The sequence below is a fragment of the Psittacula echo genome (assembly GCF_963264785.1).
Source record: "Psittacula echo genome assembly, chromosome: 1".
In the NCBI taxonomy this organism is placed as follows: Eukaryota; Metazoa; Chordata; class Aves; order Psittaciformes; family Psittacidae; genus Psittacula; species Psittacula echo.
The window spans coordinates 161,773,897-161,801,777 of NC_137735.1; the positions used below are offsets into that span (position 1 = coordinate 161,773,897).

The 27,881-nt window shown below is 44.8% G+C and overlaps 1 protein-coding gene across 2 annotated transcripts in view; it reads right to left on the reverse strand.

The window, feature by feature from the left end:
- The window catches only part of EXOC4 (exocyst complex component 4), a 397,246-nt gene that overhangs the window by 253,169 nt on the left and 116,196 nt on the right, over positions 1–27,881 (reverse strand). The window lies entirely within an intron of this gene.

Below are 27,881 nucleotides of genomic sequence, written 5' to 3' on the forward strand. Positions count from 1 at the left end.
TTCTCCATCTGCTCTCTGCCTGTTCTTATGCCCACACTCAGCAGATATGGCATGCCACCTAGATGGCATCATGAAGTGATCTATCAACTTCTACCTGTTTGAAGGTATCCCACCTAAAAACCACATCTCCATTTGTGCAAATCCCTAAATTAACATCAGGCTTTAAGGATAGACCTTAGAGCTCCCCCAGTTCCAACCCCCTGCCACGGGCAGGGACACCTTCCACTAGAGCAGCTTGCTCCAAGCCCCTGTGTCCAACCTGGCCTTGAACACTGCCAGGGATGGGGCAGCCACAGCTTCTCTGGGCACCCTGGGCCAGCGCCTCAGCACCCTCACAGGGAAGAGCTTCTGCCCAAGAGCTCATCTCAGTCTCCCCTCTGGCAGGTTAAAGCCATTCCCCTTGGCCTGTCCCTACAGGCCCTTGTCCCAAGCCCCTCTCCAGGTTTCCTGCAGCCCCTTTAGGCACTGGAGCTGCTCTAAGGTCTCCCCTTCAGGAGCCTTCTCTTCTCCAGGCTGACCCAGCCCAGCTCTCTCAGCCTGGCTCCAGAGCAGAGCTGCTCCAACCCTCGCAGCATCTCCGTGGCCTCCTCTGCACTCGTTCCAACAGCTCCACATGGAGTAGCTTAATGAAATATAACAAGGGAAAGTGTAGAGTCCTGCATCTGGGCAGGAACAACCCCAGGTTCCAATATAGGTTGGGGAACGACCTGTTAGAGAGCAGTGTAGGGGAGAGGGACCTGGGGGTCCTAGTGGACAGCAGGATGACCATGAGCCAACACTGTGCCCTTGTGGCCAAGAAGGCCAATGGCATCCTGGGGTGTATTAGAAGGGGGGTGGTCAGTAGGTCGAGAGAGGTTCTCCTTCCCCTCTACTCTGCCCTGGTGAGACCGCATCTGGAATATTGTGCCCAGTTCTGGGCCCCTCAGTTCAAGAAGGACAGGGACCTGCTGGAGAGAGTCCAGCGCAGGGCGACAAAGATGATTAAGGGAGTGGAGCATCTCCCTTATGAGGGAAGGCTGAGGGAGCTGGGTCTCTATAGTTTGGAGAAGAGGAGACTGAGGAGTGACCTCATCAATGTTTACCAATATGTAAAGGGTGAGTGTCAGGATGATGGAGCCAGGCTTTTCTCAGTGATGTCCAGTCACAGGACAAGGGGTAATGGGTGTAAACTGGAGCATAAGAGGCTCCATGTGAACATCAGGAAAAACTTCTTTACTGTGAGAGTGACAGAGCACTGGAACAGGTTGCCCAGGGGGGTTGTGGAGTCTCCTACGCTGGAGATATTCAAGGCCTGGCTGGACAAGTTCCTGTGTGATGTACTCTAGGTTACCCTGCTCTTGCAGGGGGGTTGGACTAGATGATCTTTTGAGGTCCCTTCCAACCCTCGGGATTCTGTGATTCTGTGATTCTTACGCAGGATTCTTACGAACGTAAATAAGCCAACCCCACCCCTTCAAAATCACACTTCTAATAGTAAATCCTATTTCTAAAGGGAAACACATAGTGGTTCCCAAAATCCGCCTGAAGGATGTTCACAAGAATGGTAAAGAAAAATTTAAGGAATAATACCAAAAATACAACTGCTCAGGCCTGGGTTCTCTTCACTGAAACATTTCCATAAGGTTTTCTCATGGTTTAAGCCCAGCAGGTAACTCAGAACCACGCAGCCACTCACTCACTCTCCTCCTTCTTCCTTCCGCACTCCCGGAGGGATGGGGAAGAGAATGGAAAGAATGTAACCCCCATGGGTTGAGATAAGAGCAGTCCAGTAACTAAGGTATAACACAAACCACTACTGCTGCCACCAATAATAATAATGATAAGGGAAATAACAAGGGAAGAGAATACAACCGCTCACCACCTGCCGACCGATACCCAGCCTGACCCGAGCAGTGATCTAACCCTTCTGAGTAACTGCCCCCAGTTTACATAGTGGGCATGATGTGCTGTGGTATGGAATACCTCTTTGGCTAGTTTGGGTCAGGTGTCCTGTCTCTGCTTCCTCCTGGCTTCCCGTGCCCCTCCTCACTGGCAGAGCATGAGACTGAAAGTCCTTCATTGGAGTAAACATTACTGAGCAACAACTAAAAACATCATTGCCCTCAGGCTGAAGTCACAAACACAGCACTGCACCAGCTCCTAAGGAGAAAAACACCTGCTAGAGCTGAACCCAAGACAGGTTTAAATTTAGTCTGGCCACATGAGTGCACATCGTTTTTCATGATCTAGTTGAAGATGTCCCTGCTCGTAGCAGGGGGCTGGAGCAGATGAGCTTTGAAGGTCCCTTCCAGCTCTAACTGCTCTATGATTCTATGTACTCTCACCTTAAAGTTCACCTTCACAAACACCACCCCTGTCCACAGTGAAGTTCTGAGAATGCTGCTGCTACTTACTCACAGGATAACAGCCTTGTTAAAAACCCACTGCTCACATCAGAACACGCAGCACTTACACAGCAGTCAAAGCAATCTCCCAGCTTTCATTTCCAGCTGCGCATTAGCTGAAATGGCCCCAACCTTCTGTAGTTACATTACTTGTTCCTTTTATAAACAAAATATTCCTTCATTCATGCTATAATTTCCTAGATTATCCATTATTAAAATTCCCCTCTCAAAAATGAATTTACATCTGAATTATCTCATTACTTCTGAACAAGCCAATTATTGCCTCTAGTGAACAAAATAATTAGACTTGTGCTCACTGCGTTTGAGCTCTTCTTTGGCAGTCCCAGTGTAATCACAGCCCCAGAACACTCAAGTATCTTGTGCAGAAGATACCAACATATAGAACAAGTGCAGCTTTTTCCCTCTGAATAGTGTTAACCAAATAAATAGGCTATTTTTTTGTATATCCTCACTTGTTGAGTGCAAACCTGAAGTCTGAATTTAAACTCTACTCAGCACTCGGGACTCTGAGGAACAGAGCTCATCATCTAATTCCTTTCTCCACCACCAGAGTCTGAAGCCTTCTCTTTCCTTTGATACTGTTATTGTGTTAGCACAATATCATCAAACACTGCCTGAAGATGGAAATGATTCATTTGCAGACTAGATTTTAAATTATTTATGGTACAGAACACAGAACGCGAAACATTTAGAAATTTCCTCTAATATCCTGCTACCTTCTTTCTCTGTGACTGACTGCCATTGTCAGCATGCCTCGAAGTAGCTATTTTCACTGTGGAATTAACACAACTGCTTCGGCATAGGATTGCTATTTCCAGGCTTTGCAGCACAATGAAATACAACTGTAGCTCTCCCTTCCTAAAATCACATTCAGAATTAGATCTTAAGCTCAAGAGAGCTTGTTAAATGAAGCTACTGAATGTAGCACCTGCCTGTGTGCTGGAGAAGCTCTCAGCTCCAGGATGCAACTGCTGGGCTCACTCTGAAAGGTGGTCAGAGATATACGGGGTATGGAGCTACCTGCAGTTATCCTGAAGTACTTACGCTTCGAGACACCTTAGAGCAGCTCCAGTGCCTAAAGGGGTTGACAAGGAATCTGGAGAGGGGCTTTGGACAAGGGCCTGTAGGGACAGGACAAGGGGAATGGCTTTAACCTGCCAGAGGGGAGACTGAGATGAGCTCTTAGGCAGAAGCTCTTCCCTGTGAGGGTGCTGAGGTGCTGGCACAGGGTGCCCAGAGAAGCTGTGGCTGCCCCATCCCTGGCAGTGTTCAAGGCCAGGTTGGACACAGGGGCTTGGAGCAAGCTGCTCTAGTGGAAGGTGTCCCTGCCTGTGGCAGGGGTTGGAGCTGGAAGAGCTTTAAGGTCTCTCCCAACCCAAACCATTCCGTGATTCTATGATCCCATGCCAAAGCCCAGTGAAAAGCCAGCATCAGCTGGAAAACAAATCAATTCTCAAGTCCAAATCCAATGCTTCACCTGAGCAGCCAATTTTCCCTCTCTGACAAAAGCTTTCTGTTCCCTTTCAGATCCTTGGCCATGTAGATATAAAACATTGCTTCTAACAAAGATCATTATGTGTATTTTGACGTGTTTACAATTCTTTGTGCTTTCAGGACTGCTGCATTCCCTGGGTCTTTAAAACCTGGAGAACACCATGGTAACCTGAACACAAAACAACACTTCAACATGGCTGTCACCTACCTATTGCCATTATTACTTTTACTATTATTAGCTTTGAAACCCTCTCAATAAGCCCCTGAATTTTGCTGTTGAAAATCAGCTGACACCTCAACTATGAAATATGATTGCTCTATAACTCTCATTACTTTCTTACTTTCCTTCCCCTACACATGTCAGCTCTAGCATGCTTTTATCAGCTAATCCATCACAAACCTGCAGGGTCAGAGGCTAATGCTTTATAATATGTGAAAACAGGGTTTCCCAGCTACTTTCAGGGGATATAAATCACCCATCCCAACCTCTAGTGTTCTTGCAATAGCTGTTCCTAAAAGCAGGCTGGAATGTATATGGGGGAGCAGAGTCAAAATGGCAATTACTGATACAGGTATTTATGGTCTCAGTTTATGTGACAAGCGTGGGACAGCAATGAATCTGGTTTACAATCTATGGCACACACAACACAGCTGTTTCTTTACACTGGATATTGGCAATGGAAAATAAAGCAGGGTTTCCCAGCAAGGTCTCTTCTGTACTCATTGATATAAGTGTGTAGACTTCCAAACACACCTTTTGACAAGCTTCAAGCTATGTAAGCAGTATGTGTTTTAATTCCAATTGACTCCAACACTGGACTCCACAAGTCCTTTTTGCCAAAGGAGCCAAAGTGGAACTAAATAACCTCTTTATACTTGTCACAGCACTTGACATGAGGATAAAACAGAAGCAGGTACCGAAACAGCAAAGCAGGTGGAGAAAAACATCATGAAGTTCAGCATCTAAGAGTACTTATACCCTGCAGCCCACGTCAGCATTATGTAGAGATGAGCAAGGTAAGTCAAAAAGCAAGTGTTCAAAGGTGGATGGAACAAGACTTTACCAACGGACAGGTCAGTACACTTGAATTTACTGACAGATAAAACATAGCACACCTGGTGCGTTTTCTTTGTTTTTGAAGTGTAGGGGAGTACTTCGAGGTAATAAAGAACTGGAAATCAAAATGAGAGGTATGCAGTTATTTTCTACATCTGCAAAATCCTTCTGGTTTAAAACCAATGCCTACACTGCTGCAATAACTGTGCACTGACTGACGTGTTCATGGAAGTGTTCAAGGCCAGGCTGGACACAGGGGCTTGGAACAAGCTGCTCTAGTGGAAGGTGTCCCTGCCCATGGCAGGGGGTTGAAACTGGATGAGCTTTAAGGTCCCTTTCAACTCAAACCAGTTTGGGATTCATTCTATGATTCATTTAGAAACCCCACTTTCAACTGACCATCAGTGGCATATGAGCTCCAAGCAGAGAATTTCCACAAGCTGCAAAAAACCTCTGGAACCAGTTACAAGGAGTTTGTGCTAAGCTCTGTATTACCAGCACTTGATGACTGCCAGTGCCTTAATTTAAGGAGTATTAGCACTGCTAGAATGGTCCCATTAACTATGTTCACCCATTTTCTCCACCTGTATAACAGGGATAACACCATCTTCCAAATCTTCGTGACGCACTTTGCTGAAAATCATAGAATCACAGAATGAATCCCAGACTGGTTTGGGTTGGAAGGGACCTTAAAGCTCATCCAGTTCCAACCCCCTGCCATGGGCAGGGACACCTTCCACTAGAGCAGCTTGCTCCAAGCCCCTGTGTCCAACCTGGCCTTGAACACTGCCAGGGATGGGGCAGCCACAGCTTCTTTAGGCAGCATCTATCCTAATTCATAAGATAGACAACTGAGTATCAAAGGCCACAAGAGGAACCAACTTCCACCCTTAGCTCCCCCATCAGTGACCCTGAAGGAGTAAGATGAGAGATGGTAGTCACAGTTTCATTAATGCTTTGCAAAGCCAGCTGTCAGTGAATACACTGCTTTAACCTCCAGGATTTCTGAAGCAAAAAGATGTGTTTTTATCTCTTGTATATAAGTTAACAAGCAGAGAAAATCAGGTACCTCACATCTGCTTCTGGGGCCTCTTGGAGACTTCAGTAATACCCTGCATTAGACAGAGCAGGAATTTCTCCTGCCACTAAGCATTAACAGCACAGTTGACAACATATTGGAGTGTAATAAAAACAAGGCAACCCTCATTTATCAGCTGGATGAGAAGCTGTCGAGGCAATCAGCTGAGTCAGATGACCCATCACCAAAGCCTGAGAAAGGGAAGATGAAGAGGTTTGGGGTTTTTGCCTTTCAGTTAGAAATGATTCACTGCTCAAGAGATGATAAGTGAATTGGAAGGAAAGCTTTGCCTCTCCTTCCTCCCCCCTTTCCCCAGCAGTATCTATGTGGAGTGTTCAACAGGACTTTGTGGTCTTACTTCACCAAGTGAAGTTGGATCTTCTCTCATTGACTTCTGCAGTGGCCCCGCTCTCCTCTATATGATCCAAGCTATACCTCACACATGACATATTATGTTTCTCAATGTATTTGTTTTAATTAATGGGCTATTTCAAAGGGAAGTTGAAAAGCAAAATCTCCTGTTTCTTTCTGGAAGGATGATCCAGTAACACTGACAGTACATGTATTATGAGACGGCTGCCTCCTTAGAAAGCCAGACAAAGCAAACGTGTTCATAAATGTCCACAATGTCAGATGCAGGCATCAAAACAGACAAGGTCCAAGCAAACACATCCAGCTATTGCTTCTCAGGAGCCAGGACCATTTGCTAGTGTTGTCAAAGAACAGATTCGTGTATTTTTCCCCCTCTAATACCCTGAAATCCCCTTGCAGAGCTGAGACATGGAGGTGTCTTGGTCACACCAGGGAAATAATATTCCACAGCTGATTTGCTCTGTGAAAACGTTAATCCAACAGCAGCAGAAGCTGTGCTCAAAAAGCAAAGGACTCCTCTGCTGTAGCTCAGCACCCATCGTTTCGCAGGCAGGTTCTGTTAGGAAGCAAAGCCCAAATGGATGTTAATTTAGGTGTGGAGAAAAAGCAAAGATCATGGTCAAGCAGTGAATCAAAGTGTCACCTCTGAGGGACCTGCTGGGAGTAGAAACCAGCACGGGGCAAACACAGGCAGCTTCCTCCCCACCACCTGCATGGATTAGGTTATTCTGAATGCTTCAGTTAAGGCACTCCTGACAGCTGTGTTCAGAGCACAGCGCTACCTGAAACAGTTACAAAGGCTGGAGCCTGCATCCTGCTATCTAAACCATCCCTCTGCCACCCAAACCATCCCTGCTCCATGTTTTTGTCTGGCATTGAGTGTATTTATTCGGTACATATATTCTCCTGAATAATCCCTAACAGCAATATCCAATCTATTGAATTCAAAACTACCTTGCTGGAAATAAATCTGGTTCTGCCTGTGTTTGAAGTCACCTTTTGGAGAAGAGCAGAACAGGCCCCAGAAGATGTGAAAGGCTTCACAAGCAAATAGTTCTGCAGACAGCCTGATCCCACCCCAGCCCCAATCCCTACCACCTCTTCTCCTCCCTTCCCCTAAAATACCTCTTTCCTTTCTGCCTTCACTTCCCTCCTGTGAGTCCTGACAAAAGCAGATGCCTATGTATATATTTCATATAAACCTTGTTGATTAAGTAAAAGAGCCAGAACATCACCATCCACGTTTAGCTGATAACTACGGCAAGCAAAGCTGATGCACCCCAGCCACCTAAACCTATCAGTACCCCCCCAAGCCAATGATTTTGGGTCCCTCAAAAACTTCAGTGGAGATGGAGAGACCTCCATACCATGAAAGTGCTGGAAGTTTCATGAAAGACTGGAAGGGGGAGGTGAAAGACCTCAGATCAACATCCCAGCTGAAGGATGAACTCGTGATTCACATCCTCCTCCTTACCAAGAGGCAAGGCAGGGTATTGCTGTTTGCCACTGCTAAAGATGGAATTACTCTGCTCTACGATGGTCTTCCCATGATCATAATGAGCAGCAGCTTCATCAAAGCATCACATCTCTTTCAGTTAACTCGAAACCTCTTGGTTATATCATAGAACCATAGAATAGTTAGGGTTGGAAAGGACCTTAAGATCATCCAGTTCCAACCCCCCTGCCATGGGCAGGGACACCTCACACTAAACCATGGCACCCAAGGCCTCATCCAACCTGGCCTTGAACACAACCAGGGATGGAGCATTCACAACCTCCCTGGGCAACCCATTCCAGTGCTTCACCACCCTCTCAGTAAAGAATTTCTTCCTTAGATCCAATCTAAACTTCCCCTGTTTCAGTTTGAACCCGTTACCCCTTGTCCTGTCACTACAGTCCATGATGAAGAGTCCATCCCCAGCATCCTTGTAGCCCCCTTCAGATACTGGAAGGCTGCTCTGAGGTCTCCACGCAGCTTCTCTTCTCCAGGCTGAACAGCCCCAACTTTCTCACCCTGTCTTCATACGGGAGGTGCTCCAGCCCCTGATCATCCTCGTGGCCTCCTCTGGCCTTGTTCCAACAGTTCCATGTCCTTTTTATGTTGAGGACACCAGAACTGCACACAATGCTCCAAGTGAGGTCTCACGAGAGCAGAGTAGAGGGGCAGAATCACCTCCTTCGACCTGCTGGTCACGCTCCTCTTGATGCAGCCCAGGATACGGTTGCTTTCTGGGCTGCGAGCGCACACTGAAGCCGCCTCATGTTCATTTTCTCATTGACCAACACCCCCAAGTCCTTCTCTGCAGGCCTGCTCTGAATCTCTTCTCTGCCCAACCTGTAGCTGTGCCTGGGATTGCTCCCACCCAGGTGTAGGACCTTGCACTTGGCATGGTTAAACTTCATCAGGTTGGCATCAGCCCACCTCACAAGTGTGTCGAGGTCCCTCTGGATGGAACCCCTTCCCTCCACCGTTATCAACCGAACCACACAGCTTGGTGTCATCAGCAAACTTGCTGAGGGCGCACTCAATCCCACTGTCCATGTCACTCACAAAGATGTTGAACAAGACCGGTCCCAACACCGATTCCTGAGGGACACCACTCGTTACCGGTCTCCAGCCGGACATCGAGCCATTGACCACAACTCTTTGCGTGCGGCCATCCAGCCAGTTCTTTATCCACCGAGTGGTCCACCCGTCAAACTGATGTCTCTCCAATTTAGAGACAAGGATGTCATGTGGGACAGTGTCAAAGGCTTTGCACAAGTCCAGGTAGATGACGTCAACTGCTCTGCCCCTGTTCATCAGTTTCGTAGCCCCATCATAGAAGGCCACCAGATTGGTCAGGCAGGATTTCCCCTTAGTGAAGCCATGCTGGCTGCCACCAACCACCTCCTTGTTTTTCATGTGCCTTAGCATGCCTTCGAGGAGAATCTGCTCCAAGAGTTTGCCAGGCCTGTATACCCCTTAAGAAGATACCTCTCGAGTACCTTAGAAGAGTCATCCCATTTCCCTCTATAATCTCCAGTCTCACGTATGTGAATTGACGTGTATCTACATCAAGAAACTCAGTGGAAAATTATTCCACTCTTTATTTTTGCTTTACCACTCCATGAATTCCCTCAGTGAAAACCAGAGGCTGTACCTGTATTTCATGAAAGATCAGGCACCACATAGGAAAGTCATTTTCCCCTCATTTCTACAGCCCAAGGTCTCAGCCAAACCTGAACACAAACACCACAGCGTAAGAGGTGGGTTGTGACATTTCTGATACACTGAGCGACAAGGTAAGTGTTTTACAGTACAGCTCAGTGAAGCGACTTTGAAAGTCAGGCTGCGCTTAAAAAGAGACAATCCACATCTCCATCCTCAGGACTCAGTTGCTTTCTCCAAGGGATGATTTCCAAAGCCTTGGAAAAGTTCTCACCCAGGGACTGGCTGATGAAAAAAGGGGAAAATAAAACCAATGACAGAAAACATCTCTGTGCCAGAGTAACCATTCAAGGAAAGTTGTTCTTTGTCCTAAAGCCCAATATCCTTTGAAGACATTTTCCTTTGCTCCCAATACGCTCTCTGTTGTGTTGCTTTGTGTCTGTCCATCCATGCTGCTGATCAGCCTCAAGAGACCACCTCTCCTGGCTGCACTCCCAAAGACAGCAATGGTACAAGTCACCCAGCCGAGGAGCTAACCAGGGCTAAGAGGTGATAACAGGAGCACATGGCTCCAGCACTGCTTCCTGTTGGCATCAGGTGAACTGAAGACATAGGTGACTGCAATAAACATCAGAAAGCCTGCATCCCATTCCCTTACCCCAAACCCACAACCCATATTCCATATAACAGCCTTTGTCAAGAAGAAATTCCTCCATCTGACATCAAAGTAAGGGGAGAAACACAATCCTACGTCAGTTAACAGAAATGGTACTATTTGGTATGTTTAATCCTTGATTCCCAGCAGCTTCCCTGGTTATTTAAATAGGAATTTATACTCTTTTCAAGGAAATGTTTTTTGCAGACAGCCATAAGAAAAGGTGCATTCTGATGACGCTGTAATGGTGTTTTATTCCCATCTGCTTATTTAACTTGCAGTAAAAAGAAACAATTCCCAGAACTGATGCTTTCTGCTTGCATTCAGTGCTAGTTACATTTTCATTGGTTTACACTGCAATTTGAGTGTACAGAAATTATCATAGAATCATAGAACAGTTTGGGTTGGAAGGGACCTTAAAGCTCCTCCAGCTCCAACCCCTGCCACGGGCAGGGACACCTTCCACTAGAGCAGGTTGCTCCAAGCCCCTGTGTCCAACCTGGCCTTGAACACTGCCAGGGATGGGGCAGCCACAGCTTCTCTGGGCACCCTGGGCCAGCGCCTCAGCACCCTCACAGGGAAGAGCTTCTGCCTAAGAGCTCATCTCAGTCTCCCCTCTGGCAGGTTAAAGCCATTCCCCTTGGCCTGTCCCTACAGGCCCTTGTCCAAAGCCCCTCTCCAGGTTTCCTGCAGCCCCTTTAGGCACTGGAGCTGCTCTAAGTTCTCCCCTTAAGGAGCCTTCTCTTCTCCAGGCTGAACCAGCCCAGCTCTCTCAGCCTGGCTCCATATGAAAGGCTTTATGTTCATCATAGCTTCTCTATATTCATTATAGTTTCACTTGGGTCCTATCCAGCTGTGGCCCAAGTTTCCTTAGAAGTTATCAGTCACTCTTGAACCAGTCTTCAATCAGTAACCCAAAACCAACAGATCTACATCCACTTATAGTATTTTTTTTGACACCAATAATAAATAACTGCATAGAAAATGAACAGCACTAATAAATTACTGAGTGAAATGTCTGTATCAGTACTCAGAGAATGAAGAAATTACAAGCAGCATCTGCAAGCACTATTTCTTTACATTACTGATAGCTGCAACCGCAGAGATGCTGCTCTTTGGAACATCCAGAAATGCATCTTGCTCATGACACAAGTGAGGAAATGAAGTAAATCAGAGTCTAGCGATGGGTGGTAATTTAAAAACAGTTGAAATGAATAGACAACTTAAAAGGAGGTTATCATTAATGTCCAGACAATATGGCTGCTTTCTGACACGCTGTGTCCCCATGTTATATGACCGATGGCATTTGAAATGCAAAAACTAGTTTTAACATCAAGTTCTACACTGAGCAATGTTTATGCAAAACTTGGCAAAGCTTTAACAGTCCTATTCCTTGGTAAACTCTGACTTCTACTGATGCTACCTACAAACACATTTGTACCATCACTGGTTTTGTCACTTAACCATGCTAAACTGGTTCAACTCGGAGAAAATGAGACTATTTCTATTCCCTCTGAACATCAACACAACCCCCATTAACTCCCAATCTGTTTTACCTGGGCAAATGTATCAAAAGCCATGGTGCTATGAAGGTATCACTGACAGCCTAAGCAGAAAGCAAAGGGCTTCCAGGGGTCTGGGTAACAGGATTCCTCCTGCTTGCTTCCCAGCAGCATCAAGCTGACAAATGTTAACAAGTTCTGCTTATACGAAGTCATCCTAGAAGTCATAGCATAGCTTCGGTCTCTAGGGCAGAGCCTAAAGCTGAACAGAAGATGCCAGCAACCAATTGAAGGTTCAAGCAGGATCGACACAGCATCATTCTCTTGCTCACAGGGCGCAGAAGACTGGATGTTAACCAGCTGGTATTTACTGAGGAAGGGGTATAGAGAGGGCTAATACCTATGAGGCTACAAAGAACCCTCTTAGCTGACTTTATATTCTGTTCCTCCAAAATATTGCTTATCAGGAGAACAAAAGAAAGGAAACTAAAGTTTAATAACAAGTACAATCAGCAAGGCCATACTGGAAAACAGTTTAGAAGTCAAGCACAGCAATTTTCTCTAGGTAAATGAGATTAAATCCCTGCTGTGCTCTCCATGGGAACACCAGCAACTGGACACTGAGTGCACTATATATGGCTATTTTCCAATTAAAATAAAATCCATGTTTCTAAGAAGAAAGGGGAGAAAAGTGATGTTAAAACACTTCCAGCCTTTGGTTCTTCTGCATAAGCACGATCAGAAAGCGTTAAGTGGGTTAAACACATTAGATAAGTATAATAATCTGCACTCAGAGTGCAGAGTAATGGAGTCTTGCATCAAGGCTTGGAATTAACCAGCTTAATTTCATTGGTATTACATCCACCACATCCATCCCCTCGTTCTGCTTTGTAACTGCATCATTAACTTCCTATATAGACAATCCAACCTATCACTCCAACTTGCCACTTCTTCATCAAAATGTATTATAATTTGCTTATCCACTGCCATTTGCATCAATTTCCTATTAAAAGGGAGAGAAAGAGGTTTCAATCTTCTTTCCCCACATTTAATTCAATTGTATGCCATTACTTAGTTTTAATGACTCTTCTCGGTGCATAAGACATGGTTTATGCTTGGTTGAGACTAATTCAGAAGCTCGAACACCTAGTAAGCGAAATACACCTGAAAAAAGAAAAGCCAAAGTGTTTTGTGTATTGTGAATAGGGTATCTGCGGTTGTACCCACAGGAGACAACTGATTTCCTACAATCCAAGAAGTAAACAGACAGGTTCATCATCCAACACGTAAAACCAACAGCTCTTTGCTCAGAACATTCCCGATGCAACCTACCAGAAGAGTGAAAAAGATTAAATCAGCTGGGACTAATGTGGATTTCATTTATTCACGTGGGTAAGGAGGGAAATTCATACATGCATTCCTTCTGTGACTTAGCCCTGGCAGTGTTCAAGGCCAGGTCATGGGCAACATGGTCTAGTGTGATGTGTTCCTCTCCATGGAAGAAAGTTGGAACTGGATGATCTTAAGGTTCTTTCCAACCCAAACCATTCCATGATTCTATGATTTCCTGGATCTATTTAAACTTAAGAGTCAACAGTCAGCATTAAAATAAACCCCAACGCAATGAATAGAGTTTTTTACCTAAAGCTGATTCTGTCTAGCCCTGAGAGATCAGCTTCATGTTACTAAACCAGCTGAGCAGGTCTTCTACTAGAGGAAATTCCATCAAGATCACACCCAGGACGTATATGTAAGATGTCACACAAATCTAAACAGGGGCTCCTCAATACTTCTTCACCTGGGGAGAAGCAAGACCAAGCTGGCACTCCAAAAGATTATCATTCAATAGTCAGACCAAGTCTACTGATGGCACTAATTGCCTTGGTATGATGCTCCCTAAGGCCATTACAAGCAGCCACAGACAATCAACAACTCTCTGTATTATCAGGTACTAACTACTATGTCTTGGATGTTCAGAATACTTAAAATCATTTTTAACATAGGCTCATAGAATCATGGAGTGGTTTGTGTTGGAAGGGACCTTAACGTTCACCCAGTTCCAACCCCTGCCACGGGCAGGGACACCTTCCACTAGAGCAGCTTGCTCCAAGCCCCTGTGTCCAACCTGGCCTTGAACACTGCCAGGGATGGGGCAGCCACAGCTTCTCTGGGCACCCTGTGCCAGCGCCTCATTATGCTGAGAAAACTGTGCCTTTAAAACTCTAACACCAACTTTTCTGTGCAGGGACTCTACTTTTCCAAAGGAGTGAAAGCAGTAGCAGAGGACAACACATCTCAGAGACCTGTCAATCCTCCGCCTACTTTTTGAAGCATCTTTTGAATGGGAACAGGGCATCTGCTCTTCTAGCTCCTACACAAGAGATGCTGTATTTTTTCCTGCCTTAGGCAGATGCACCTCTGCATTTCAGATCTCTATCCCTACTCAACAGGAGAAAATAAGAGTTATTCTCCCCTGGTTTTCTTTGCAGTTGCAGCACCTGAAATAGAATAAGCGCCTTTTGTCATACAAAAGTAAAGGCCAAGCTACAGTGGGTGACCCTTTGTTAAAATTCCTAAATTGGATCTTCTAGTTACAAAAATAAAGCCTTTAGCTACAGAAATGATTCTTACCTGCAGGATACCAAATGAAACTAAGGTGCACAGACGGCACAGCACCATTTACACACAGCCCAGAAGCTCAGGTTACCCCTGAACTCCACGTGCCAGTGCAAACACAAAGCTCCTTGGTGTGAAGCTGAACACAAATGTAGGAACCAGTTATTTCTGGATGAAAAACGCAGGCTCTGAAAAAGCATCAAGTAACTGATGATTATGAATAAGAAAGAATATAGAGCATTTAACTGGAGCACAAACCATGATAAGCCCTGAAGCAATGATATAAACCTTTATAAATGAAATGAGCTCCTAAAACAAGAAGAAGGAAAAAAAACCTATAAATATTTTCAGTCAAAATCACCTCTGGCTTTTATCTTTAATACACTGTTCTATATTCCAAACAGGCTCCAGAAGAATATACTGATAGTAAGGCACTATATAATCACAGACACAAGATAACAGTGGAGATAAGTGCTCGGTCTGGTGTGGTTAATGTAACAATGCCAAACTGATCGATAGAAATGAAAAGTTTTAGCCTGACATCTGTGTGTGTGAGAGCAATGCAACCAGGTACTGAGACACAGCACACTTCCTTATCACACCTCTGAATAAACATTTGCTTTCCTTTAGTTATCAAGTAGCTGACAAAATAAGGAAAGGCCTTTTGTTGAGGTATTTCCCACCCCCCCCCAGATACATGAAATACCCAACACAACACTGAACTCATCAATTAGGGATAACAGACGTGTATTAACACCGTCAGAATCATCAGATAGCTACACGGAAACCTATCTCGCAAGACATCATCTCCTCTCCATATACACATGCTCCAGCTATTACCACTAATTGACTCTTAAGTGCTTCTCTTCCAGGGAACTAATCAGAAAGCAAAAGGTTGCATGAAATACATTGGTATCCAGGTTCTGAGGTGAAGGCTGCAGTTAGAGACATTCAATGGTTGATTTAAGGCAAAAGAGGGGAATGATGAAGCTGCGAGGGCTGGAGCAGCTCTGCTCTGGAGCCAGGCTGAGAGAGCTGGGCTGGGTCAGCCTGGAGAAGAGAAGGCTCCTGAAGGGGAGACCTTAGAGCAGCTCCAGTGCCTAAAGAGGCTACAGGAAACCTGGAGAGGGGCTTTGGACAAGGGCCTGTAGGGACAGGCCAAGGGGAATGGCTTTAACCTGCCAGAGGGGAGACTGAGATGAGCTCTTAGGCAGAAGCTCTTCCCTGTGAGGGTGCTGAGGCGCTGGCCCAGGGTGCCCAGAGAAGCTGTGGCTGCCCCATCCCTGGCAGTGTTCAAGGCCAGGTTGGACACAGGGGCTTGGAGCAAGCTGCTCTAGTGGAAGGTGTCCCTGCCTGTGGCAGGGGTTGGAACTGGATGAGCTTTAAGGTCCCTTCAACCCAAACCACTCTGGGATTCTATTTTAACAGTGTCAATTTTACAAATGCTGGTTTTACCCAAACATATCCCTATTTTAGGATTCTGCAATGTCACTGAGAAACTGCTTGGTCCTCCCAGGCTGAAACAGGGAACACACAGAACAAACAGGGACATGTCCAGATGAAGGGGCGTTTGATTGCTTTTTTCCATAGTAATTATCCTTAAAATGTAATAACACCCTTCTGGCTATGAGCACCACAAAAACTATTTCACATCTGACTTCTGAACACTGAAAGACTCTAGATTTTGCCTGCTCCTGGTGCAAATATCCTCTAGGCAACTCCAGGTAAATTCTCCCATTTCCACAGTAGCTATAAAGGCATAAGCAATTATTTCCCATGGCTGGCAGCTGACCCCAAGCATCATGTTGTCACAGAAGCACACACTGGGCACATACCTCTTCCTTAACCCGGGGTCAGGCCAAATTGGCATCCTACCTTGCTGAAGGAAAAGCCATGAGTGCACTGTAAACCAATTATTACTGGAATTATAGCTTTCCCACATATATCAACATATTTCCCATTATGAAAGAAATACATAGAGTGGAGGGAAGAGGCCAATTGAAACCGCTTCCATATTCATTAAGCAGACAAAGAAGGTGCCGTTTGTTACAGTTGTTCACACAATTCTAGATGCCATTGAGGTGCAGTGAATACAGTGGTTCTGCACTGGACGTCATCCAATTGCTACTGGTGACAGTTAAGTCCAAGACAACCACATGATGAGTGCAATTAAAACTCCCAAAGAGGAGCACAGATGCACTCTAAGCCCCCAATCACTTGGAGTATTTTTGATATTGTGTAAAAGAAGGCAGTTATTGAGCATCAAGTCTTTGCTATTATACTATTAAGTAATTACAATGAAATATGAAAACACTGATGAGATCTTCAGTAAGTGTTTGCTGTGCCCAATATTTAGAGGGAAAACAACCTGAATCAAGCAGCTGCAGGAATGTTAGATGGAGAAAATCTGGTTTCGACAACTTCTCCGGCTTTGTGGTGACTTCACGGCTCAAAAGACTGGCAATGGAAGTGTGGAAATTCGGGGTATCTATATACAGAACACAGAATTTAAACTCAGACCCCAATGTGCACGTGTGTGAGGAGCCATCCCTGTGATGCCCCATCCCTGGCAGTGTTCAAGGCCAGGTTGGACACAGGGGCTTGGAGCAAGCTGCTCTAGTGGAAGGTGTCCCTGCCCGTGGCAGGGGTTGGAAATGGGTGAGCTTCAATGTCCCTTCCAACCCAAACCAGTCTGGGATTCTAAGTTGTCCATTCAGTCATTTTTCCATTAATGCATCCGAGTTTAGACCTGTCAGGCCAGTTAAATTGAACTAAGCACCAGAACAAGCTCCTATTAAAGATGCATTCAGCATACACACCGTGTCCTTCTACAGCTTCTGCATCTGACGGACCTTCTAATAGAATCCAAAAAGCAAGGCTCCTCTCCTATACTCCAGAAATGCCACCACCTCACTTCTCCAGTCTACTGAAAGAACATGGGCATAAGAAGGAGACAGAAAACAGAATGTCTCCACTCCAAAAGCAATGAGCATCATTTACATTTGGTGCACTGGACGGCTCCTTAAGGTGATACTGGCCTTGATCTGATGAGCTGCTACGAAAAGACTAAGACCAAATAACAAGAAGTGAAATGAGAAGGGTACAAGATGCCAGATCTTGAGACATTCGACAGCAGAACAGGGACGTTTCTACATGTGTTACAGGTGCCAGGTCTCTGCACTGTAAAATGTACACGCAACAGTGAACCTGCTATCCCAAACCATTCCTTGTGACCCACATAGGCAGCCACACACTCCTAAATGGACAATTCTACTCAAGCTCCAAAATCAACAACCAAAAGCCAGGAGATCTGAGATTTAAATGTCCCCTAACAGGAGGCTTTATAGTGTTTCTCGTGGGCATTCTCTTTCTCCATCTCCAGCCTCCATAAAAATATTCTTTTCCCTACCCATTTACTGGATGCAAAACTGCCTTCTCTGCTACCCTCCTCCCCTGGAAATACCTGTGTTTCTGTCTTCTGATAATAAAGTATTCTAATATCAGCCATGATATATTAAGATAGGACTTCAACAACAATTTATGCACTTAGCCCAAAGAGCCCTTCAGAACCTGTTAGCCTTTGTATCTCCAGAACTCTAAATCACATCTCTTTATTGATTAAAGTTACATCTTCATTCTACAGAAGAGAATCACCTGCTCAGCACACATTTATCTCCCTGGCAAAGGCAGGGTATAATGGATGGATGAAAGCTGAGGCCATTTATTTCGCAATCATTTCTGAGATATCATACACAAACAGATCTACAGCACAGCAACAGCACACCTTCAATTCCTATGTCAGACAAAATCACAGCTAGCAAAATCAGATGTATTTTAATCCTTTAATTAGGTAAGAATTACTTTCTTCCCAACAGTTCTTCCTTATTAGGAAAAACTCAAGATGTCTACAAATCCTCCAACTGTTACTCAAACTTCAAGCCACAAAAGTCTTTCAAGCATCTGGCGTGTTTCATGCTCCGTGGCAATGCTGTTAGCTTCAAATTGAATGATTTATTACCATAGAACCCAAGCCTCTGATGAGATTATATTGCCAATTTGTGCCTTCTTTGTAAAGAGAGTTCTCCTCCAACCCAGGCTCCCGACTGAACGTGGTGAATCTCAGTTAAAGGGTGACCTTTACAAGACAAGGGAAATGTTAATTCCTGCTCACCTCAATGGCTTTAACCCCACTTGAAAGCAGGGCTCGTGAATGCTGCCCACTACTCTGTCCCTGTAAAGTTGCATTTCAACATGATCAAGATAAAAAAAACTCTTCAGTGCAAAACAAAAATGTATATATCCATCCATCAAAGCCAAAGGAGAAAATCCAAACGGTAATATAGCTGTCTCTGGAGCATTTCTTATGCTACTTGAAAAACAAGGGATTCGCATTTTTAAGGGACTTCAAATACAGATTAGAGGCATTAGAATGACAGGGCCAGAGATTAAACACGTCTTTACCCACTGAACAGGTACAAGACAAGGCAAGAGCAACAGCTACTGCCTCCACACTCACCCTTAAGGTATGTGTTGTCATTTGCCGTACCCTGTGATATCTGCCTGCTTTCTGGAGATGTCACAGCTTAAAGGGCATAAAATCTGCAGAGGAAGCAGTTCAGGCTCCACAGAGAATTCTCATCTTATTTTTTATAATTGCCATTAGCTACTCTATCAGACAGAATAAATAAAAGAAATATTTCAGCAATGTATGTAAGGTCTTGCTAATTCAGTTGGTGAAAACAATGCCATTACAGACAAGTAAGCAGGAATTTGACCTGCATAAAAAAAGGATCTGGATAAACTTCAATATAAAAGAAGTAAGATCTTGCTGAAAAAAGACAAATGTCAGCAAGATTTGATCATAAAACATAAGCACCTAAGAGCATCATAGAACCATAGAATGGTTTGGGTTGGAAAGGACCTTAAGATCATCCAGTTCCAACCCCCTGCCATGGGCAGGGACACCTCACACTAAACCATGCCACCCAGGGCTCTGTCCAACCTGGCCTTGAACACCGCCGGGGATGGAGCATTCACAACCTCCCTGGGCAACCCATTCCAGTGCCTCAGCACCCTCACAGTAAAGAATTTCTTCCTTAGATCCAATCTAAACTTCCCCTGTTTCAGTTTGAACCCGTTACCCCTTGTCCTGTCACTACAGTCCCTAATGAACAGTCCCGCCCCAGCATCCTTATAGCCCCCCTTCAGATACTGAAATCAGTGGAATTCAGATCTTAGGCCTCTACAAGTATTTAACAGGCCAGATTAAAGCAACATATGTATACAGAGCATCATAGCAGCTAATCATTCTAGAAAATACATATATTGTATAATCTCTTTCAAGAATTAGTATCCTCTTGAAAGATGCATCTTCCCAGCTAATTGTATTCAGCTAATTCATATTCCCGCTGGATAGTTTTATTCTTCATTTTGCAGCCTAACTCTATGGTGTTCCTTAGCACTTAGCAATTGCCAAGCCCCAATTCAAATGGCTGTAAGTTATTCTCATTACCAGTAATGGAAGGTAAGCATAGGAATCTAAACGTGGGGTACCAGAGGCACATTGGAATGCCCTGCTAGCAAACAAAAACCCAACACAGAAACAAGAAAATCGTTCCTTAAACGAGTCAAGGAAATAGCTTTGCAGTAAATAAAGTCCTTCAGAAAGCCAGAGCTTGGAAATAGGATTTTGGCTTCAAATGATTAGAACTGGAGAGGAGACAAGGGCAGTACCATCCACTTAACCCACAAACTCTATTTCACTCTTTCAGGTTGCTGCAGCCCACTTCCACCAGTGGAGCGATGAATATTCCTCAAAGCGGAGCAGGTAGTCAGAAACCAGACCTGCTCATCCCAAACTGAGAGAATCCTGATCCTAAACAGCAAGACAGAAGGGTTTTAAATAAATGGTTTACTACTGAACTTTACACAAAAGCACCAATTCCAGGAAAGTGTGAAGCTCTCATGCGGGGAGAAAGGAAGAGCATATTATTTCAGATCACAGGAAGAAGAGTACCTGTTCAACTGTATCATAGTTATTTTATTGCTAGCTGTACTGATGAAATGTTTCCACTGTCCTTCAGAAAAGCAAAGCGTGATTTATGTGCTCCAGCCTGGGACACATCTTACACACTCATATAGCATGGTCTGCTGCCTGGCTGAGACTAGCCAGAAAGCTTTGCCTTGGATGACAGAAGGGAAAAGGGAGAGAAGATGCTCCGCAGTTCAGATAAGTGACATTACAGAAAGACGCTTCCTTTTACTCACCTCTGAATTCAGATTATTTAATGTTCACTTTGGTTAAGTTACACCCAATTCAAAATCAAACATATTAAACCACACAGATTGAATTTAACAGATATCAGGACTTGAGCAGCTCAGTGAAGCCCAGACTGGTTTGGGTTGGAACGGCCTTTAGAGTTCACCTAGTTCCAAACCCCTGCTAAGAGCAGGGACACCTTCCACTAGAGCAGGCTGCTCCAAGCCTTGAACACTGCCAGGGATGGGGCAGTCACATCAAGCTGAGATGGCTCAGAACCTCCAAAAGCCAAGTTCTCCTGAAAAAAAAACAGCTTCCAGGAATTGATACAAACCAGGTTTATTACAGTTCAGAGGCACAAACATTACCCGCCTATTCTGCTTAATCTGCATAATAAAGATAATTCCACAGCATCTTTGCAAATTCACCACAAAGCCCTCAAAATCTTTAGTAATCCAAAACTTAAAGCTGGGAAGAAGCTGTAAATAAGCACCCTGAAAATCAATGACTGCTTTCCAAACCAGGCACTGCAACAATGCAACTCACACAACAGTGAGCCCCAAGAAACTTGAGTCTCTCTGCCCAAAGCTGTAACACCATCACTATTGCTGGGAGCAATAGTAGTAACACTGAAGCATCCATTTGTGGGGGGATTTTACAACATGAGGATTTTTCCAGTGTGTTTCCTCCCATCAGTAGGGGAGCAATGCTTAGGTCTAGTACAAGAGTTGTGAAGGTAATCCAAGCTGATGACAGAACTAGCAACTGATTCCATCACCTTTGATTTTCTGTCTTTATTTGAGAAGCTTTTCTACTGATGTAACATCTCAATGCCTTGATATTTTAGCTCTCATATTAAAAACAGGACCTTGTAGCATCTAACAAGCTGTACAGTAGCTTACTAGAGGTCCTTAGGCTCTGAATGGAAAAGAACAGTGTATGGTTCCAAAGACTAAAGCAAGAGGAGCTTGAAGTCAAGACTGAGGATTTATTTAGAAGCCCTGAACAGGGATCCAAAACCACATAGTGAAACACTGCCACGGTTGAAGCTTGGAGTGCATTGCCAAGTTGCATCCGGGAGCAAAGCACAACCAAGATGTGCTGCCAGGCTTGTATAAGTTCCAAGCTATGAAGATAAAGGTGCAAGCTAGGAATGAGCTTCCTTAATAATGTGACTGCTGCTGAAAAGAATGCAATAGCTGCAGGCACTGCCAGGTAAGAAACAGGACCAGAGATGGGGCTATTGTGGCTAATGGGGCTGCTGACAACCATTAACTTCACAATCTTTGCTTTCACGAACAATTTTGCTCAAAAATAAGAAGTAATAAAAAGAATTAGATGGTAATTTTAAAAAGCAGACTGGTGCCCCATCCCTGGCAGTGTTCAAGGCCAGGCTGGACACAGGGGCTTGGAGCAACCTGCTCTAGTGGAAAGTGTCCCTGGCAGGGGTTGGAGCTGGAGGAGCTTTAAGGTCCCTTCCAACACAAACCTTCCTCTGACTCTGACTGCTGGTTTCCCCCTCTCTTGCAGCAGATGTTAACTGGCACTCTCTGAACTTGCTGCAGTCAGCAAATATCGACCAGTCATCACATAGTGCTGCTCTAGCCTGCTCAAGGTCCCTGACACAAGCCAAAGGAGAGATTTCACAGCCCAAACTTGACTTTCAACACCTTGTATCTGCCCTAGAAGTGAGAAGAATTAAGTGGGAGCAAACCCCTCTTCAAACCCTCTAAAAAAGACAGAGATGCCCTGCTGCTTTTCCACAGATCCCAACAGCCAAGGTCAGCCTTTAATAAGCTTTAATACAAGTACTCAACATTAGATGAAAAGAAGTTACTTAGAAAACACACTGGCCACAAACTCCCTTAAAGGAACTGAGATGAAGTGCTGTGGTTATTACAGCGATGGCATTGCCTCCTTCCCCTATTTTGACTGCAGGATCCTCAAAGAATCACAGAATGGTTTGGGTTGGAAAGGACCTTAAGATCATCCAGTTCCAACCCTCTGCCATGGGCAGGGACACCTCACACTAGACCACAAGTGTCAAAACACATGGATTGGAAAAGGTCAACTAACCCCATGAAACTAAAGCAAACCTGTTGCTATAAATCAGATGCAAAGGGTGTTCTCCCTAACACCAGGATGAGGGAATCTGTTGGCACAGTGAGGAGGCACTAACACAGCAAAAGGTCTCTCCCACTTCCATTTTTAGGTATGTCCCTCCTCTTTTTACCTCCCTCTGAATTGCTTGTAGCTTCAATAACGATCTCAGAGGCAAAGAAAATCAAGAAACAAATTCTTTGCTCACACATAATCCCCTTTTCGCTGTCAAGTGCCTGACCCCGGTTTGATAATCTCATTTCCTGCAAATCACAAACGCTGGAAATTTCAGCTTCCCAGAGTGTTAATTGCGGCCCTGCTCCATTGCTAATCAAAAAATGGGCTGTTTTGCATGAAAATGCTGCTCTAATTAATTCTCAGCCATAAAGCACCCCGGTTTTAATAACCCCTCCTTGATTGGATAGCCTTTGAAGAGACGGTGCAGCTAATCCTCTAAAGCAGAGAAAACACACGCAGAGGAAATAATAAGTGGGCTTACAAGGTCTGAACTAGATGATTGCATTAATACTGTCACACCACAAAAAAGAGATTCTTTTCCCTTCTCCTCTCCCTCTCCCAAAGCTCAAAGGCAACTGTGATCCTGTGTAGCATGGGGAGACAAAAGCAGCTGCGTGACAGGAGGTGTGTGACATCCCATCCTTCCCCCTCCTCTGCATAACCAACCTCCTGATTCTTCAAGCAGTTATCCCTCATCCTCATCTAAAGGGTGTTTTCAAGCGGGACCGTACACTTGTCACAACGTCTCCTTTCAGCAGACAAGAATCCTATTGCTTTCCCCCCCCTCCTCATTGCCTCTGACTGACAATATATTATCATACACAGCTCTAAAAGGTGCTGAACCGCGTTTTCATTATCCAAGACGTCAAGATTGGTTCTTGTCATGGGTGAACACAGCTGGCTCCCTCCGGCAGCCCTCTGGTGAATCCAAATGGAACAAGGCACCTACAAATAACTGTATTTTTCCTGGACTTGGCCTTACATTGTGCCCTTGTCATAGCAGATACCATTCGTCTCCACCACTAGCTCTTGGCATTGAAATCTTAATTAGCAGAGCTTCTCTTTGATTTCCTTAATTGCTTAAAACCTTATGGTGAGAAATAGTCAGGCTTGGACAGAGAACAGATGAGCGGCATGGAATCATAGAATAGTTTGGGTTGGAAAGGGCCTTGAAGCTCACCCAGTTCCAAACCCCTGCCATGGGCAGGAACACCTCACACTAGACCATGTCACCCAAGGCTCTGTCCAACCTGGCCTTGAACACTGCCGGGGATGGGGCAGCCACAGCTTCTCTGGGCACCCTGTGCCAGCGCCTCAGCACCCTCACAGCGAAGAACTTGTCTACGAGGACAGGCAAGTTATATAAGGAGGAAGAAAACACAAAGTCATCCTGAAACTCCCTTGTAAATCATAAGACGTTTTCAACTAAAAGCTGACATATATATATATATATAAAAGTGGTCTTTCTCCTTATTTTTGCTTGAAACCGTATTTTGCAGACACCATTTACATTCCATTTAAAGAAAAAAGCCCTCAAGCCCCTGCAGACCATCTCCTTCCTTCCTGTGATGCCCCAGTGACACCCTCTTACCACGTACAGTCCTCCCCTGCAGTCCTTGATCTCCTCCCTCAATGGCAAGAAACCACATTTTCCTTTTATTCCCAAGAAATCACAGGTAAAGGCAGCAGCGGAATGAAATAAGGTGCACACACAGGATTCATTCCACCAGCCAGCAAGAAGCATGGTGAAATATAGCAATGGCTTAGCCTAGTTTCCAGTGAAAATAAGAGTTATCTTCTGGCTGTCCCATCCTCACAACAATTGAGCTGGTGAGCCAATTCCTGCTGCAAGTGGCAGAGGAATAAACCTTCAAAGCAATAAATGCTCAGAGGCTTTGTGAAAACAAGGAGCTGTGCAGATGGAAGCAGGATAAATGTGTGTTTCCATGGAAGGAGAAGCTGCAGTGAGGATGTGTTGGACCTACCAGCCAGGCAGCAACCTGCACCTTTAATTCCACAGCATGGGGCTGCTTGCTCAGTATGTGCTCCACTCGATCCAGCCACGGAACATGCTGCTGTCTCCTTAGGGAGTGGTTCAGGGACATAGGCAGACACTGGGGGACGCCAGGGAGAAAGAAGTGAGGGGGATGAAGCAGGTTTAGACAAGGGGAGAAGCGTGGCTAATGGAGGAAAGGTGTTATGTGAGAAAGGAGATACACTGGAGATGAACAAGGCTTCAGTCATTCAGCTGCTCATGGAATAAACTTCCTTGGTTACAAAATACACCCACGTTGTTTAAGATAAGACTAGAAAAAGAACATCATCTTTGAGAAATGTCAGGAGGGCTCCAACAAGGAAAAAGTCAATTCCCCAGCCAGCACCTGGCTCGTGGGGAAATAAAGAAAGGAGAAGCTTAATGATGGTCATTATTTGTTTCGTCCAGAAGAAACCACCTCTGACATTGTACTTGTGCCAACAACCTGGGGAACCACATCAGTGTTAGTCCGGAAGGAGACACTTCAGTTATGTACTTGCTTTCCCCCTTCTTTTTAATGACAACCGTCAAACAACTTGTGTGTCCAACATCAAGGGAAAAATACATGGCTTCGGTTTTCATCCTCTGATTTCAATGGAATAAGACACAAGAATTCCATCTCTAAATCACTTAAAGCACATCCCCTTCTCCCACTGAGGGATAATGTGTGCCTTACGCACAGTGCTATTTCAGTCCAAGTGAAAGATGTTAATGACAAAGCATCCCTGATCTTCACACATTTTAAGGCTATTTAAATGACATTCTGATTTCAAAACGTTGGCATGAGCCAAACTTTTATAGGATCTTTCTTTTCCTAATGCATATGTTTTCTTTGAAGATTTCCTCACAAGCCAGTCTCCTCCTGCTGCCACTGAAAAACCATCCCCATGGATAAGGCTGTCAGGAAGAGCACCTGTGTGGCACTGAGAGAAGAGAGAGTGCCACATGCCTGCTTTACAGTAACCTGATTGAACAATCAAATGGTATTTCTCTTTGAAAGAGGTAAAAAAAGAAGGAAATATCAAAATGCAGATCTTGCTGTGGTTGGGATTTTGGGAAGATTAATAAGCTACCTACAAGGGAACAGCAGCTTGTAATAGAAAGACAGGAGAGTACATTTTTCACATCAGATTCAAAAGGAAACTTTTCTTGCTGGTTCAACTGCAAAGATTTCTCAGCAAAGTCATCTCATCTATTGTCCCTATTGACTCCCTACTTGGACTTTTTGTCACCTATTGCATCACGTTCAAGCTCTTCCAATGCATCCAGAAAGGGCAATATAAGCTTGTCCCTATCCACACTATTTCCTGTATTTTGTCCCTTACTTCTTTGTCAGCTCATAGGCTTTGTTCTTGCAGCTCTATTCTGCATCCTCCCCTCTTGAAAACGCTCACAACCTCCCATTTGGGATAGATGTTGCCTCAAGATTCCTCTGATATCAGTAAGGAGTCAGATTTTCATGGAATCCGTAAGGAGTTCTGAACCCAGGAAGCTATTCCGAGCCCAAGGACCCATTTTAAAAACAGCCCCTCAGTTCAGTCTAATGGCAACAGTAACCACAAAACCCACCTGGAAGAAGACGGAGACCTGGAGTCAATGGTGTTCTCTACTGTGCTTTTAAAGCAACACGGACAACTGGTCAGGTCAGGGTGTGGAAGCAACTGGGAACAACAGAAAGCAACAGGACCCATCCCAAAGAGACCTGAAATTTTGGAGGCAAGCGTCACAGACTCCCGGGTGGTCCCATTCCTGCTCCAAACTTACTGCTCTCAATAGCATCAAAATTCTTGGCTTTGAATCTCTATTTATCCCATAAAGTTTGCAACAAAGAGCTATTAGCTATGGAGAAGTACTTAAATCCTACTGCCCACTGGTATAATCACATAATCACAGAGTGGTTTGGGTTGGAAGGGACCTTGAAGCTCATCCAGTTCCAGCCCCCTGCCACGGGCAGGGACACCTTCCACTAGAGCAGCTTGCTCCAAGCCCCTGTGTCCAACCTGGCCTTGAACACTGCCAGGGATGGGGCAGCCACAGCTTCTCTGGGCACCCTGTGCCAGCGCCTCAGCACCCTCACAGGGAAGAGCTTCTGCCTAAGAGCTCATCTCAGTCTCCCCTCTGGCAGGTTAAAGCCTTGTCCTGTCCCTACAGGCCCTTGTCCAAAGCCCCTCTCCAGGTTTCCTGCAGCCCCTTTAGGCACTGGAGCTGCTCTAAGGTCTCCCCTTAAGGAGCCTTCTCCAGGCTGAAGCAGCCCAGCCCTCTCAGCCTGTCTTCATGGAAGAGGTATAAGAGAGTGCTAGTTCAATATAACTTCTTAGAGTTCACAGTATCCCACTGAACTGGGTAACTTCTTTCAGTTAATCCTGGGCACAAGAGCATATGAATGGTTTTGAAGGTGAAAACCTGAGTCTCGAAAGACAAAGAGCTGTGAGCTCAACACCTTCCAAGTGTGTGTAAATAGTGATACCAGCATTTAAAAGACCGGTATCTCGCTTTATTTTATTCCTATATGCCAACAGATCATTGTGTGGGCACCCGTCAACTTCAGTACATCTTTATCTCAGTTTCTTCCTTCACAGCCCACCTAGAAGTATCTGAATATTCACCACAGAGTGAATCATTATATCCTTAATCATCAATACTAAGATTATCCTTTTAGAATCACTTAAATTAAGCAATCTGTCCACAAGAACACTGCCCATCTCTCAAGGCTTCCTTTCATGCTCCTGTGCGTCCAACTTCTCACTGAGGACAACGAAGTTATAAAAGGAAGAAGAGAAGACAAAGTCATCCAAAAACTCCCTTGTAAATCATAAAACATCTTCAACTAAAGCCAACTGAAAATTATCATGGGTAAGATTTCAAAGAGAAATTCTACTCTTGTCCATCACTGGAATATTTAAAGAATATATATTATTTTCTTGTTATGATCAGCCCAGTAGAAACCAGAATCGACAATACAGAAGTCCTGCTATACATTATTATGACAGCCTGCACATCTTCCCTTGATATTGCTCTCAAAACCAAGACTAGTGTGACTTAGACCATTCAGGAAGAAAACATGCAATGATGCCATGCTTGGAGGAGAGAACGTCTCTGTGTGTACCCAGCACTTGCCACAAGCCATATAAACCAGCTC